Consider the following 13,148-nt stretch of genomic DNA (forward strand, 5'->3'; position numbering starts at 1 on the left):
ACCCGTCCACTTACCTCGATTTTTAAATCTCAGTTGGACCTCCAATTGCTGCATCTGCACGGGGTGGAACTGAGAATCTGCAGAGGGTGTCGGGATTAACAACACAGAGAGCTAGCTTAGTGGTCAGAAGGATCTTTATTTTTTTCCTGGGCTGGTTTTGTACCTTAGCACCAGAAGAGGAATGGTGTGCTCAGGAAGAGGCAGTTAGTCTTAAGCCTGAGTTCAGGGCACAGTCAAAGTGTTCTTGGAGGGAAACAACATTCTGCTCCAGTAAACATGTTTTGCAATGGCATTGGGGGGTTGTTGGTTTCTGTCAGGGTCACCGTTTTCCCACAAATATGTTGGGCACTTCTAAACCTCTAGGTAGACCAGATGTTTCAAGTAAGGACTGTTGTCCACCATGTATACAGCAGTGCTGTAAACAGTATACATGTAACAAGAGTAATAATTAAATTTTTTTAATGTAAAAAGAAAAATGTTAACACAAAAGTGCAAAATTTTGTTCTACTACCTCTACTTTGTCATACACTGGCAGCCACTTTAACATCTAGAGTGACTAGGTGTTGTGAATAGGACTCCTTTGTGTTTTATATATATTATGTGCCCATCAAAGCCAAACAAAATGGGACGGTGGGATTTTTCCACCCATGGAGCACAATGATGTTATGATAAATCTTTCCGCCAAAATCCACCAATCCCCACTGACACATGTAGGCTTTATGCCAGCAGCCTGCCCAAGTTAGGGCTCCAATTAATGCACATAGAGTCTTGTATTAGGTACAATGATGCTCGGCCAATGACTAGGATTCTCATCTGTTAGATCAGTCTCAATAATCATAAATCTATGCATTTTACAAGACTTATCTTATCGGATGCCTTATGGTGTCCCTCCTTGCCAGTGGATCACACTGTACCACTGGAGGAAGGGGGCACTTCCTTTTTCTCCTTTCTTAAATATGAGTCTCCTTGCTATGTTGCTTCCTGGCTGGATCTCCAGTTCTCTACTACATTTCCCAGAATCCTCTTTGACTCCTAGTCACATCAAAGTTGCTGTCTCATTGGTCAAACAATTACTTTATTCAATAATCAATAAGATGAACATACATAGTACATTCCTCATCACAATAATTTTGAGCTCTACATTTCCTTCTCCTGGAAATCAGAGAACAAACGCAATGTGGTCAGTGGGAAATCAGAGAACAAACCTCAGGAGGGCTTTGGCTCTTCCTCCCCAAACATTATTTTAAATGAATAATAACAAAAACGTGTTTACATAATGTGTTGCTTTACTACAAATACTACTACTTGTAAAATATGTCAGGCACTTTAGAGTATCTAGAAAGAAGTCCTAGCTGCCAGGCCTTCTCTGTGCTCCACACACATGGTATGCAGGGGGGCCACGGGAGTCTTTTCCCACCCCTGCATTGGCTGAGGGTCTGGGGTTACCAGCAGCACCTCCACCCCAGGTCTCTATCCTGAGTACGTGGAACTCGGGCGAGTTAGCCATCTGGTCTGATTTGGATGTTCTTAAAAACAACACAAAACAAAACAAAACAAAAAAAGGCCTTAAAGTTATTAAAAACTATGAAAAGGACTTTGATAAAAATTTTTATGTTGACTGAGAAATGAGAAAAAAATGTACTAACGTGGTAAAGGGAGAAAGGGAAAGAGAAATTTGTCAAAGAATGTCTAAGAAAATCAGAGGAGTAAACCAAGGGTATATAGAAAGTTATAGAGGGATAAAGCACGTCGTAGAAGGTCAGAGAAAAGATTGTTAAAAGAAAAAATCATAAAGTGTTTGTTATGGTTTCTCATGTCTACAAATAGAAAATTTAAAAAAAATGGGAATATAAGTTAAAATTTTAACCATATCAAGCTAATTCTATTTAAAAAGTCTTGTTTATTTCTCAAGTAATTTATGTATACTTGTTTTAAAATGTTCTGTTTCCTGGCATAACCTAAGTTCTGTTACAAGCATGTAGCTAAAACAAATGGTGAGGGTCACCGCCATTTTGTAGCCAGCCACGTGGCACAAATGACTGGTAGCCATTTTCCTAAAGAAAAGAAAAAGATACTTAAACCACCATCTTGACTAAAGGTGACTGGATGGAAATTAGAGGTACCATCTTAGAAACAGGTTTTTCAGTTAAGATTTAAAATGTTAATGCTTCTATATATTAAAGAAAGTCATTAAGGGAATTTAAATTTCTTTTTAAAACCAGTTTTTTTAAATGTTTGTTTTTATTAATGTTTGTACTTAAAGAGCTTCAATTTAGAATTATTTTTAAGCAAAGCCTGACAATGTAAATTCTTGTTTTAAAAAGGCTGCTTATCTATTATGCGATGTTACAGTTTATGTTTTCAGAAGTGAAGTTCAGGGCGTTAGTGGCACACACCTTTAAGTTTAGAGCGTTGGTGGCACATGCCTTTAATCCCAACACTTGGAGGCAGAGGTGGGTGGATGTCTATGAATTTGATGCCAGTCTGGTCTACAGAGTTAGTTCCAGGACTGCCAGGACTGTTAAAACAGAGAAACCCTGTCTCAGAAATAAGTTTAAACAAAGCAGCTAAAATGTGTACATGTAGCTACTGTTTAACGGCTATAAGGTAACTCTATGAAGTCCTAAATTCAGCTGTGCTAAGTTTTAAGTATTTTACTAAGTTAAAACCAGTTACAGTCGGGCTAAAAATTAATTACAGAAATAAGACCTTACCTAGCCACCTGTATGCTTCTTGTGTGCTTAAGGCAAGTACCTAAGACAGACAGACAGACCTCTAATGCTTCGGAGATCTGCAGAATATGGCATTTAAATTGTTATCTTTAAAGTTTATAATATCAGACAGACTGCCAGATCCTGACAGTGACCCAAAATCTCCAAAGAAGATTATCAGGCACCCCAGTTCCTGCACCTGGACCTGTGAGCGAGATGCTCAGATGTGATACTTGTCGCCTGCCAGGACCTGGCCGAGACTGTGGACAAAGCTGCTGGACACTGGAAAATTGATTGCACCCCCTTTGCAAGGTCAGTCTTTTCCATGTCCCTCTTCCACAGAGAGGAAAAAAAAAAAAGCTCGCACCAAATAGGCCTGGCAAAGATTGCCGTTCTTTGAGACATCTGCCTCCAGCGGTAATGGAGAAACTAGGGTATGGCTAACTGTATATGGACTGGTTTCTAACGGGCTTCTGTCACTTTTTAGTAGGTTCAGATAGAATGTACCCTTCACAGATCTCTGAAGTAATAATGGTTGTCAGCTTGACAGCATCAGACAGTCAGATCCACTATAGACTATAGTCAGCATGTTAGCTGATAAAATAGTGACTATCTACTGTTCAGGCACAAGCTCAAGGTTTTTAAGTTTATTTTGGTTGTCATCTAAGTACAAACTTAAAGTGCTTTTCATCAGGCCAAAGGCACCTCTGTCCATTCCATACCTGGCTCTCTTGGACAGAATGAAAATGTACATGCTTATAGTCCAAATCTGTAGTTTTTGTTAGGACTCAAATTTATAAATACGTTCCTGCTGTTTGAACAGATATCCAGATATCTGCTTTTTCTGCACTGTGGGCTTTAGTAAATAAGTTTTAAACTCTGTTCCTAGTTTAAACATGTCTTAAACAGGTTTCTGCTTCTGGCAGACATCTGAGCATCAGCTGCTGACTACAGGCTGCTTTAAGTAGACTTTGAGCTCTGGACTTGCTGTGGAAGTGAACCAGTCCAGCTGATGTGGACACCCCTATCTCTGCAACAATGTCTGCCAACAGACCCTGATTGATTCCCCATTGCCTAAATTCCCTTTTTTTTTTTTTTTTTTTTTTTTTGCTTTTGACTAGCATTTCTGCGGTCCCTAACTTCGTCCCTTAGTCAGTAGGAAGTTTCATGTAAAAGAATTCACTGCCCATTTTCCCTGGTTAAAATGCTACCTCAGAAGGAACTCCCTTGCATGGGGATGCCAATATCTCTCACTCCATGATGGGGGCGCTATAGAGACAGCAAATCCATGATTGGAATTTCCAAAAAAAGAAAATGGGGAATGAAGGGTCCAGACCCCAATTTCGGCATCCATGACAGTAACATGTGTTCGATATGACCTTGCCTTGGTCACTAGAGTTTAGATGCCTGCCTTGTGGAAAGGAACCAATCAGAAGTTTGCTGGTGGAGCTATGCTTTATGGCTCTGGGTGTGCTTTACGGACACGTGCACAGCAATGACGCTCAGAGCATAGCATCCACCCTGGGAGGGCCTATGGTCCATAACAACCAATTGGCCAATCAACACAGGGCAGCCTTCCAAGCCTGGAGGCACACCAATCCTGAGCCTGTGTGTACCCCTAGACACTCCCCTTATGCTGCCCTACAAGAATGTTAGGCAGCCGGTTAGAGGTGTCTTTGCTAGCCATCCGCCATGGTGGATGGATGAAAGACCCAATTTAACATGGGGTTAGCTTGTAGAAAACCAATAAAGCATCCTCATGCAGTTTGCATCAAAAAAAAAAAATTGGAGAACATCTGATTTAATAGGAACGAAGGATAGAGATACAGTGTCTAGTCTCTTTCTAACATTCTTCATGCCATATTTTTTAAAATATAGATTCATTTTACTGTGCACTTGTTATTCACTGTTTTTGAACTACATTGTACTCCATTTCAAACATAAATAATTTATATGTACAGTCAACATGTGATGACCTAGTTATGGTGACTTGGCTCTGAATATCCATTTCAACTAATTATAGTCACACATGCATGTTTGTCTGTACATACTGAAGACAGAATTATGATTAAAGTGTTTTTTCAAATACAGTAATTTTATCAGTTGTTTGAAAATTTCATGTAAGTATAAATGAAATTTGATCACATTCATCCACTGACTTGTCCTCCTAATTCCTCTATATTGACCCCCACATTCCAAAACACTTGCAACTAACTTTCTTCTGTTTTCCATAAAAGCCACATGCAATTTCTGCTGTCTATATTCACATAGTGTATGAGGCTATCCTCTGGAACTTGGTTGACATATTGTGTCTTCTGTCCCTTAGTAAAACAGGCTCTACCTCTCTAGACACAAAGGAAATTGCTGTAAAGAGGTCCTTAGTTATGATTGGGGGTCTCATGATTCTCTCCCTCATGCTATAATATTTAGAACCTTTATCATATAATGGGCTTATACAGGCCTCCAATTTGGTGTGGGTTCATGAGGGTAGTGCACTTGCCATAGAGTGAAATTAATGATTTCTTATCTTCCCTGATGTCTGTTTCTCACAATGTTTCCACCCAATTTCCTTGATGTGATCCTTTGTGTGAGGACATTGATACAGATATTCGATATGTTACAGGTCATTATAGAGTCGATTATTCTGAACACTTTGGTCAGTGTGACAACCACCTTCACAGCACAAAGAAACTTCTCTGATGAGTGTGGAATTTTTCAGTAATCAATAAGTACATGATTTTAGGGAGTTTATACCATGAGTTCAAATATGTCTTAATAATAATAAAAACCCAGAATCAGATATTGTTGTAAATGCTGAAAGGTCAGAGAACTAAATGAGCCAGTTACAAGAGAGACCACTTACCTATACTGAATCCTCAGTTCAAAGGAGCAATCCTGTGCCTATGAATCTTCATACTGATGGCAGTTAGCTACTGCTTTCTTCCTCCCTATATGCCTCTCTCCAACCACATATTTCACACCTCTCTCTTGCTCCCTAGAAATGGGATCAGAGGCACATGACTTCCAAGTACTGAGACTAAATATATGAACCACCTCCACCTGGCTCTGTAGACTGTGATGGCCTTGAGCTCACAGTGTTCTGCTGCCACTGCCTCCAAAGAACAGGGATTAAACGTGTGTGTGCCACCTGTCCTCTATGGATAACTACTGACAAGTTCCACACTCTGATGTTCAGGCAAGCTTTATATATTAAAGCACAAACAAAACATCACTACTAAAAATGGTTGTATGACAATATGTCCATTCAGCAAATAATATCAGTAATTTTGTCCCATGGGGCCTTTATGTTTCCCAGCCATGGATTACTGTCCAGATATGCTAAATGAGCTCCTTTAGGAGCTCCTTTAGCTGCTCCTTTAGGAGCAGCATCAGGCTCCTTTAGGAGCAATTCTCAAAGCCAAACAGAAATTATCTAGTCACTCCAATAATAGTTTTGTCAGAAATGTATCCATGTCAGTAGTATTTGTTAGTATTCAGGCATCTGTGCTGGCCTGTCATTGGGGTTCTGACAGTGTATGCCCTCAGCTGTATTCACTAAGAGCACCACCTGTGCCTATTCACTCTGTTCCCTTTTAAAGGTGCCCTGCCCACCTCCTATCCTTCTGTCTCTTTCTTTCTCCTCCTCTCTATCTATTGCTCTCTCTCTTTCTTTCTCTCCATCTCTCTCCCTCTCTCTCCCTCTCTGTCTCCCTCCCTCTCTCTCTCTCTCTCTCTCTCTCTCTCTCTCTCTCTCTCTCCTCTGTCTTGCTTCTCCTGTCTCCAGATTCTGGTATTTTCCCTTCCCATTCCCCTCTTGATGATCCATTTACCAATAAAAAAAACCCTCTGCATGTATGCTATTTTTGCAATCATTACTGTAGTTCAGTGTTCACAGCTGGGTAAGATTATTGTTAACATTCATTCTCCAGCCCCTGCATGCAACTCAGGTGATATGAAAAGCACCCAGCATTGATAAAGCTCTTGGTCAATCCAAAGGTGTATAGTGTCTTCAGCAACAAGATTTTGTTATCAACTTGTACTGGATAACCAAGAGCAAATCTGCAATGACCTTGATAGTTAGAGGTGTTCTCCTGGCTACTCTGGACAACAAGTAAATGGGAGGTATATTTTTAGTTGGCAACCTATAGTTCCTTAAATGAGAATCATCTTCAGTATAGAGTTATAACTCCAATAGAATAACCACATACTGACACATATATACACATTTAATAAACATCTGTACATTTTATATTAGGGGTTTGCAAGCATCTTTAGTGTTACTCATACATTCACACATATCATCTACCCTATGCTCATATATTTCCTGACTTAATTTAATGTTATACAGCTTTCTGAAATGTTTTCTATATATTATGAGCATCTATATTTGGGGGATTTCACACACACACACACACACATAGCCATATTTATCCTTGTTTGTTCTGTATTTGGATTCTTATGTCAATCATGTTGACAATGTTTATATCTTCATGTTTAAGTACGCATTTTGAAGTAAGGCATTCTATGAATTTTTGACAATTCAAAATATGGAATTATTTAAAAGATTGATTTTTTAAGTTAAAAGGAATACATATGGGTCCTAAGTTGACAATACAGTCTTTTGATTGTTACTTTTCATTTTCATTATTGATATGACCATGAGGGAGTTTCCCAGAGGTTGGACTGAGGACAGAAGACCCACTGTGAATCAAGGTGACACCATCTCACAGGGTGGTGTAGAGGCTCAATAAAAAGGGCCAAAGACAAAAATGAATTGAGTACAGGTGTTCTTCTCTCTACTTACTTACTATGAACTGAACATTACATATATCTTATGCTCCTCTCACCACAACTCCACTTTCCCTTATTGCTATGACCTTATCATGATGGACTGCACCTTCAGAATGTGTTGTGAAAAAATATTCCTGCCAAGAAATGGTGGTGCATGGCTTTAATCAAAGCAATTGGAAGGCAGAGGCAGACAGAGTTCTGTGAGTTCCAGCCCAGTCTATTATGTAAAAGTTAGTTCCAGGACAGCATCCAAAGTCACAGAGAAACCTGTCTCAAAACTCGCCCCCCTCCCCACCCCCAAAAAGAAATATGCTATCATCTTTGTGAAATTCTGTCACAACAAGAATGCAGAGAAAATGCCGGGCATTGTGGTGCAGGCCTTTAATCCCAGCACTCGGGAGGCAGAGGCAGGAGGATCTCTGTGAGTTCGAGCCCAGCCTGGTCTCCAGAGCAAGTGCCAGGATAGGCTCCAAAGCTACACAGAGAAACCCTGTCTCAAAAAACCAAAAAAAAAAAAAAGAATGCAGAGAAACACCAAATCTATTAAAGCTTTGCTATATTTCCTAAATTCATTTGCCTTTCTGAATGCTAGAATATGTATAGTGCTCTCTCTCTCTCTCTCTCTCTCTCTCTCTCTCTCTCTCTCTCTCTCTCTCTCTCTCTGTGTGTGTGTGTTTATGTGTGCGTGCACTCTTTCCAGGTAAATTGTTACATTGCACATTTTTAAAATGCTTCCAATAAAGTTGCAAGAGTATCCAGGATGTTCTGTGGAACAAAATGTGAGTCATTTTATTTTTTGCTAATTAATTAATTTTTTGTAATGTTATGATATGAGATCATTTAAGCTGAGAGAAAACTGGCAAAAGTTCACAAAAAGTTTTCTCATCCATCTTTAATCAGCTTCCTTTGTTAGAAAAGACTACTCTCAGTGTGTAGACATTCTTGAGTCAGAATGCTTGTCTTTCAAATGCATTGCCCTTGGATCCATATCTGGCACGTGTTCACAGCTTAATCCCCACAGAGCCAACTCTACATTTCCTACCAGAAACAACATTATGCCATGTATCTGCAGTTGCCATGTCAAAAACACAGTGGTTATATCTACATAGCAACATTATCTCATCTCTTAGCACCTTTTAAATTTTCCACATAATTACAAAGTTTCCTTTGTGGCAGAAGAAAACAAAGCACTCTAATGTAAAATGTAAGCCAAGACTAACCATAGTATCTTGCAGACTTCTGTCTTTACAGCATGTCCACATCTAAATAGTGTGTTATGAAAAGAAGATAAAGTACTAAGATATGAAAAACTAGAAATTTTAAAAAGATAAGAGAATATATATCCACTAATCAATCCCTATTGAAAGTACTAAAAAGAAAACTCTAACCCAAGTAAGTTAATTACAACCAGAAATACCTAGGCAATAGATAATCCCAATTTTCCAACAGCCAAATGAAAAGGAAGAAATCCACACACAATTCCAGCATCACCAACAATTCCAGAACAAACAAGAATGAACAATCAATGCTCATTAATAGCCCTCAATATTTATGGTCTTAACTTGCCTATAAACATACACAGTCTAACAGAATGTATACAAAACCAGAATCCACTCTTCTGCTGCATACAAGAAACAGACACCAACAAAGACTGATGGTACCCCAGTGTTAAGGGTGGGGAAAAGATTTTTCCAATCACATGGACCCAAGAAATGAGTGGGGGTAGCTAGCAAACCTAATATATACTAAATTAAAATTTAAACTAAAAATCAATCAAAAGAGATGAAGGGGTTCATTTCATATTTAACAAAGAGAAATACACCGAGACAAAGTCATGATTATAAAAATCTGTGCCCCAAATACAAAGACAACCACTTTCATAAATGAAACATTACTAAAACACAAATCAAACATAAAACCTTACACACTTATAGTGGGAAACTTCAACACCCCACTGTAGGGAGACACCCTAGCCCTGCCCAATAGTCCTGGGACAGGTACCAGGTGGACCCGGGACTCACCCATAAGGGCGTGGTGAAGGAAAGCCGGGGTGACATAAGGGAGCTTCTTAAGGGGCTGCATGTGGGGACCCTGGCCCTTTTGTTCTGGCGGCGCTTGCTGGGTTCTATAACCTAGCCCTGGCCTGTGTTTTGCCTTGGTGTCTTCTTGAATAAAGAGACTTTAATCATACACCCCACTCTCACCAGTAGACAGGACCCCCATCAGAAACCTATCAAAGAAACAAAGGAACTAACTGGAGTTATGACTGAATTGGGTTTAACAGACTTCTATAGAACATTCCATCCAAACACAAAAGAATATACTTTCTTCTCAGCACCACATGAAACCTTCTCTAAAACTGACCACATACTTGGTAACACAGCAAACATCAACAGGTACAGAAAAATTCAAATAACCCAGTGTATTTTATCACACCACCATGACTTACAGTTAGAATACCACAACAACACAAATTGCAGAAGAACTACAAACTCATGGAAATTGATTAATTAGCAACTACAGCATTTCTGGGTGAAAAAAGAAATAGGAGACTTTCTAGAATTCAGTGAGAAGGAAACACAACATAACCAAACTTATGCGACAATTGGAAAGCAGAGTTAAGGGGAAAGTTCATAGCACTAAGTACTCACATGAAGAAACTAAAGAGTAGTAACACTAGAGAATTAACAGCACAACTGGAAGCTCTAGAACAAAAAGAAGTAACCTGAACACAGAAGAGTATATTTCATCAATCAATCAAATTGAGGGCTAAAATCAAAGCAGAAAGTTGGAAAACAATACAAAGAATCAATGTAACAAACAGTTGGTTCTTGGAAAAACTCACCAAGATAGAAAAAAACTTCATCCAAACTCACCAAAGTGCAGAGAGAAAACATGCAAACTAACAAAATCAGAAATGAAAAGGGAGACTAACAACAGACAGTGACAAAATCCTGAGAATTTTCTGGTCATATTTTGAAAACCTGTACTCCTGAAATTCGAAATCTTAAGGAAACAGACAATTTCCTGGATGGATATCACTTACCAAAATTAAACGAAAAAGAGATAAGCATTGAAAAAGTCCTATAACCTCTAATGAAATAAAAGAAGTCATCAGAAGTCTACCAAAAAAAAAAAAGCTCAAGGCCAGATGGATTTAGTGAAGAATTCTACCAGAAATTCAAAGAGGATGTAATACCAACACTCATCAAACTATTCCACACAACAGAAGCAGAAGTTTCATTACCCAACTCTTTCTATGAGACAACATATGGTACTCAAACCATATAAAGACACAACTAAGCAAGAGAATCACAGACCAGCCTCTCACATGAACATCAATACCAAATCTCAATAAAATACTGGCAAATCCTATACAAGAACAGATCAGAGAAATCATCCACAATGATCAAGGAGGCTTCATCCTAGGAATGCAGGCATGGTACAACATATGAAAATCTGTCAATGTAAATCTACCATGAAAACAAACTGCAAAAAATACCCACATGATCATCTCACTAGATGTTTAAAAAGCCTTTGACAAAACCCAACAGCAATTTATGATAAATGTTCGGGAGAGATCAGGGATAACAGGAGCATGCCTGAACATAATAAAATCAATATACAGTAAACCATCAGCCAACATCAGACTAACTGGAGACAAACTAAACAGGATTCCTTTAAAACCAGAAAAAAAGACAAGGCAATCCACCATCTCAATATCTCATCAATACCTTACTTGAAGTTCTAACTAAAGCAATTAGGCAACAAAAGCAGATCAAGAGGATCCAAATTAGGAAGAAGTCCAACTTTCACTATTTGCTGATGATATATCTGTTTATATAAGTGACCTGAAAACACTACCAGGGAAGTTGTACAGCTGATAAACAACTTCAACAAAGTGGTAGGATAAAAGACTAACTCAAAAAAATCAGTAGACCCATTATATAAAGAGGATAAATGGGCTGAGATAGAAATCAGAGAAATAATCACACTTTACAATAGCCAGAAAGAATATAAAATATATTTGGGTAACACTAACCAAGCAAGTGTAAAACCTGTATCACAAGAACTTCAAGTATTTAAAGTGAGAAATCAAAGAAGATACCAGAAAATGGAAATCTCAGTACTTTTGTATAGATAGGATCAACATCTTAAAAATGTCAATCTTACCAAAAGCAATGACTAGATTCAATGCTTTCCCCACCAAAATATTTCTACAATTCTTCATAGATCTTCAAAGAACAATAATCAATTTATATGGAAAAAATGAAAGACTCAGGATACGAAACATAACAATGTACAATAAATAAACTTCTGGAGGTATCACCATCCCTGACTTCAGGCTCTATTATACAGCTATAGCCCAGAAAACAGCTTAATGTTGGCATAAAAATAGACAGGTACACCAGCAGATTTGAATTGAAAACCCTGATAATAACCCACACACCCAAGAACACATGAATTTTGACAAAGAAGCTAAAATTATACAATGGAAAAAAAGTATCTTCAACAAATATTGCTGGCATAACTGGCTGCTGGCATGTAGAAGACTGCAGATAGAACCATATCTATCACCATGGCTGCTTGCTTCTTTTCCCAGGTAGCTGGCCTCATTTCAGAGTCATCCATTTATTCTTTCCTAAGTATTTCCTCCGGAGGGAGCAGATGCACATACCTAGAGTGCACGGATGGCCATGGCCAACTTTAAATTTGTCTTCATGCAGCTCTGCCAGGTGGTCAGGAAGACCAAATACACAATGATAGATGGGCAAGACATACCAGTGTTGGAGAGCTACTCATTTGAAGGTGGAATGGAAGTAGAAGCTGATGGAAATGATGATAAAATAGTAGCATATGCCTTCAATAAAAAACCTAGGATGGGCTCTGCCAAGCTTCTGAATGAGCTGCTGTGGGAACCACACAGGGGAGGGGGGGCTCCACAGTTTCATGTGGTACATCTCAAAGCAGTGACTGTGGACAGTAGTAGCCTGGACAACCTGCAATTGGTAGCACAGGGCTTGTTATCCAAAACTGAAGAGACATCCAGCAAACAAAGGGAGCATAATTTATACTGAGATACTGTCCTGCTTCTTCCCCCAAACCCTATGAACAACAATTCACTGTCCTGGATGTGACCTTGTACAATATGCAAATGGAGATGTGCTGTAAGAGTAAGAGAATTCCTGTACCTACAATGACTGTCATTACCCTCCTTGTACAGTGAGTGAGAAGCAGATTCAGGAATCCCACATCTGTGGGCGTGGCTAGGTGGCTCCAATCTGTGGCTCTGTGGCAGAGGAAGGACTGTCCTGTCCTCAAAAAGCACCTCCCGTAGAGGAGGTGTCCCTTCCAGCATGACCTTCAGCTAGAGTGATGACTGGCTGAAGAGGAGGTAAAATCAGAGAAAAAAATGATGTGGACAATTATAAACCTGAGACTTAGCTGGATAGGGTGAGTTGAATTTATTGCTATGATTAGAAATGAGACTCGAAAAGACTTTTTACAGGAATTGCAGAGTGTTTATGACTAGTGGGAGAATGAAATTTGTTACTTCTTGTGAAATTCTAAGTACACAAGATCCCAAATGTAATCATTAATACCTTAACTCCTTAAAATGGAATCTTTTCTTCATTTCCTCACTCT

The 13,148-nt window shown here is 38.9% G+C and overlaps 1 pseudogene; it reads left to right on the forward strand.

Moving 5' to 3' along the window:
* The first annotated feature begins 12,199 nt into the window (after positions 1–12,199).
* LOC113831939 lies at positions 12,200–12,879 on the forward strand (annotated as a pseudogene).
* The last annotated feature ends 269 nt before the right edge of the window (positions 12,880–13,148 follow it).

This window comes from Cricetulus griseus, unplaced genomic scaffold, assembly GCF_003668045.3.
Source record: "Cricetulus griseus strain 17A/GY unplaced genomic scaffold, alternate assembly CriGri-PICRH-1.0 unplaced_scaffold_487, whole genome shotgun sequence".
Taxonomy (NCBI): Eukaryota; Metazoa; Chordata; class Mammalia; order Rodentia; family Cricetidae; genus Cricetulus; species Cricetulus griseus.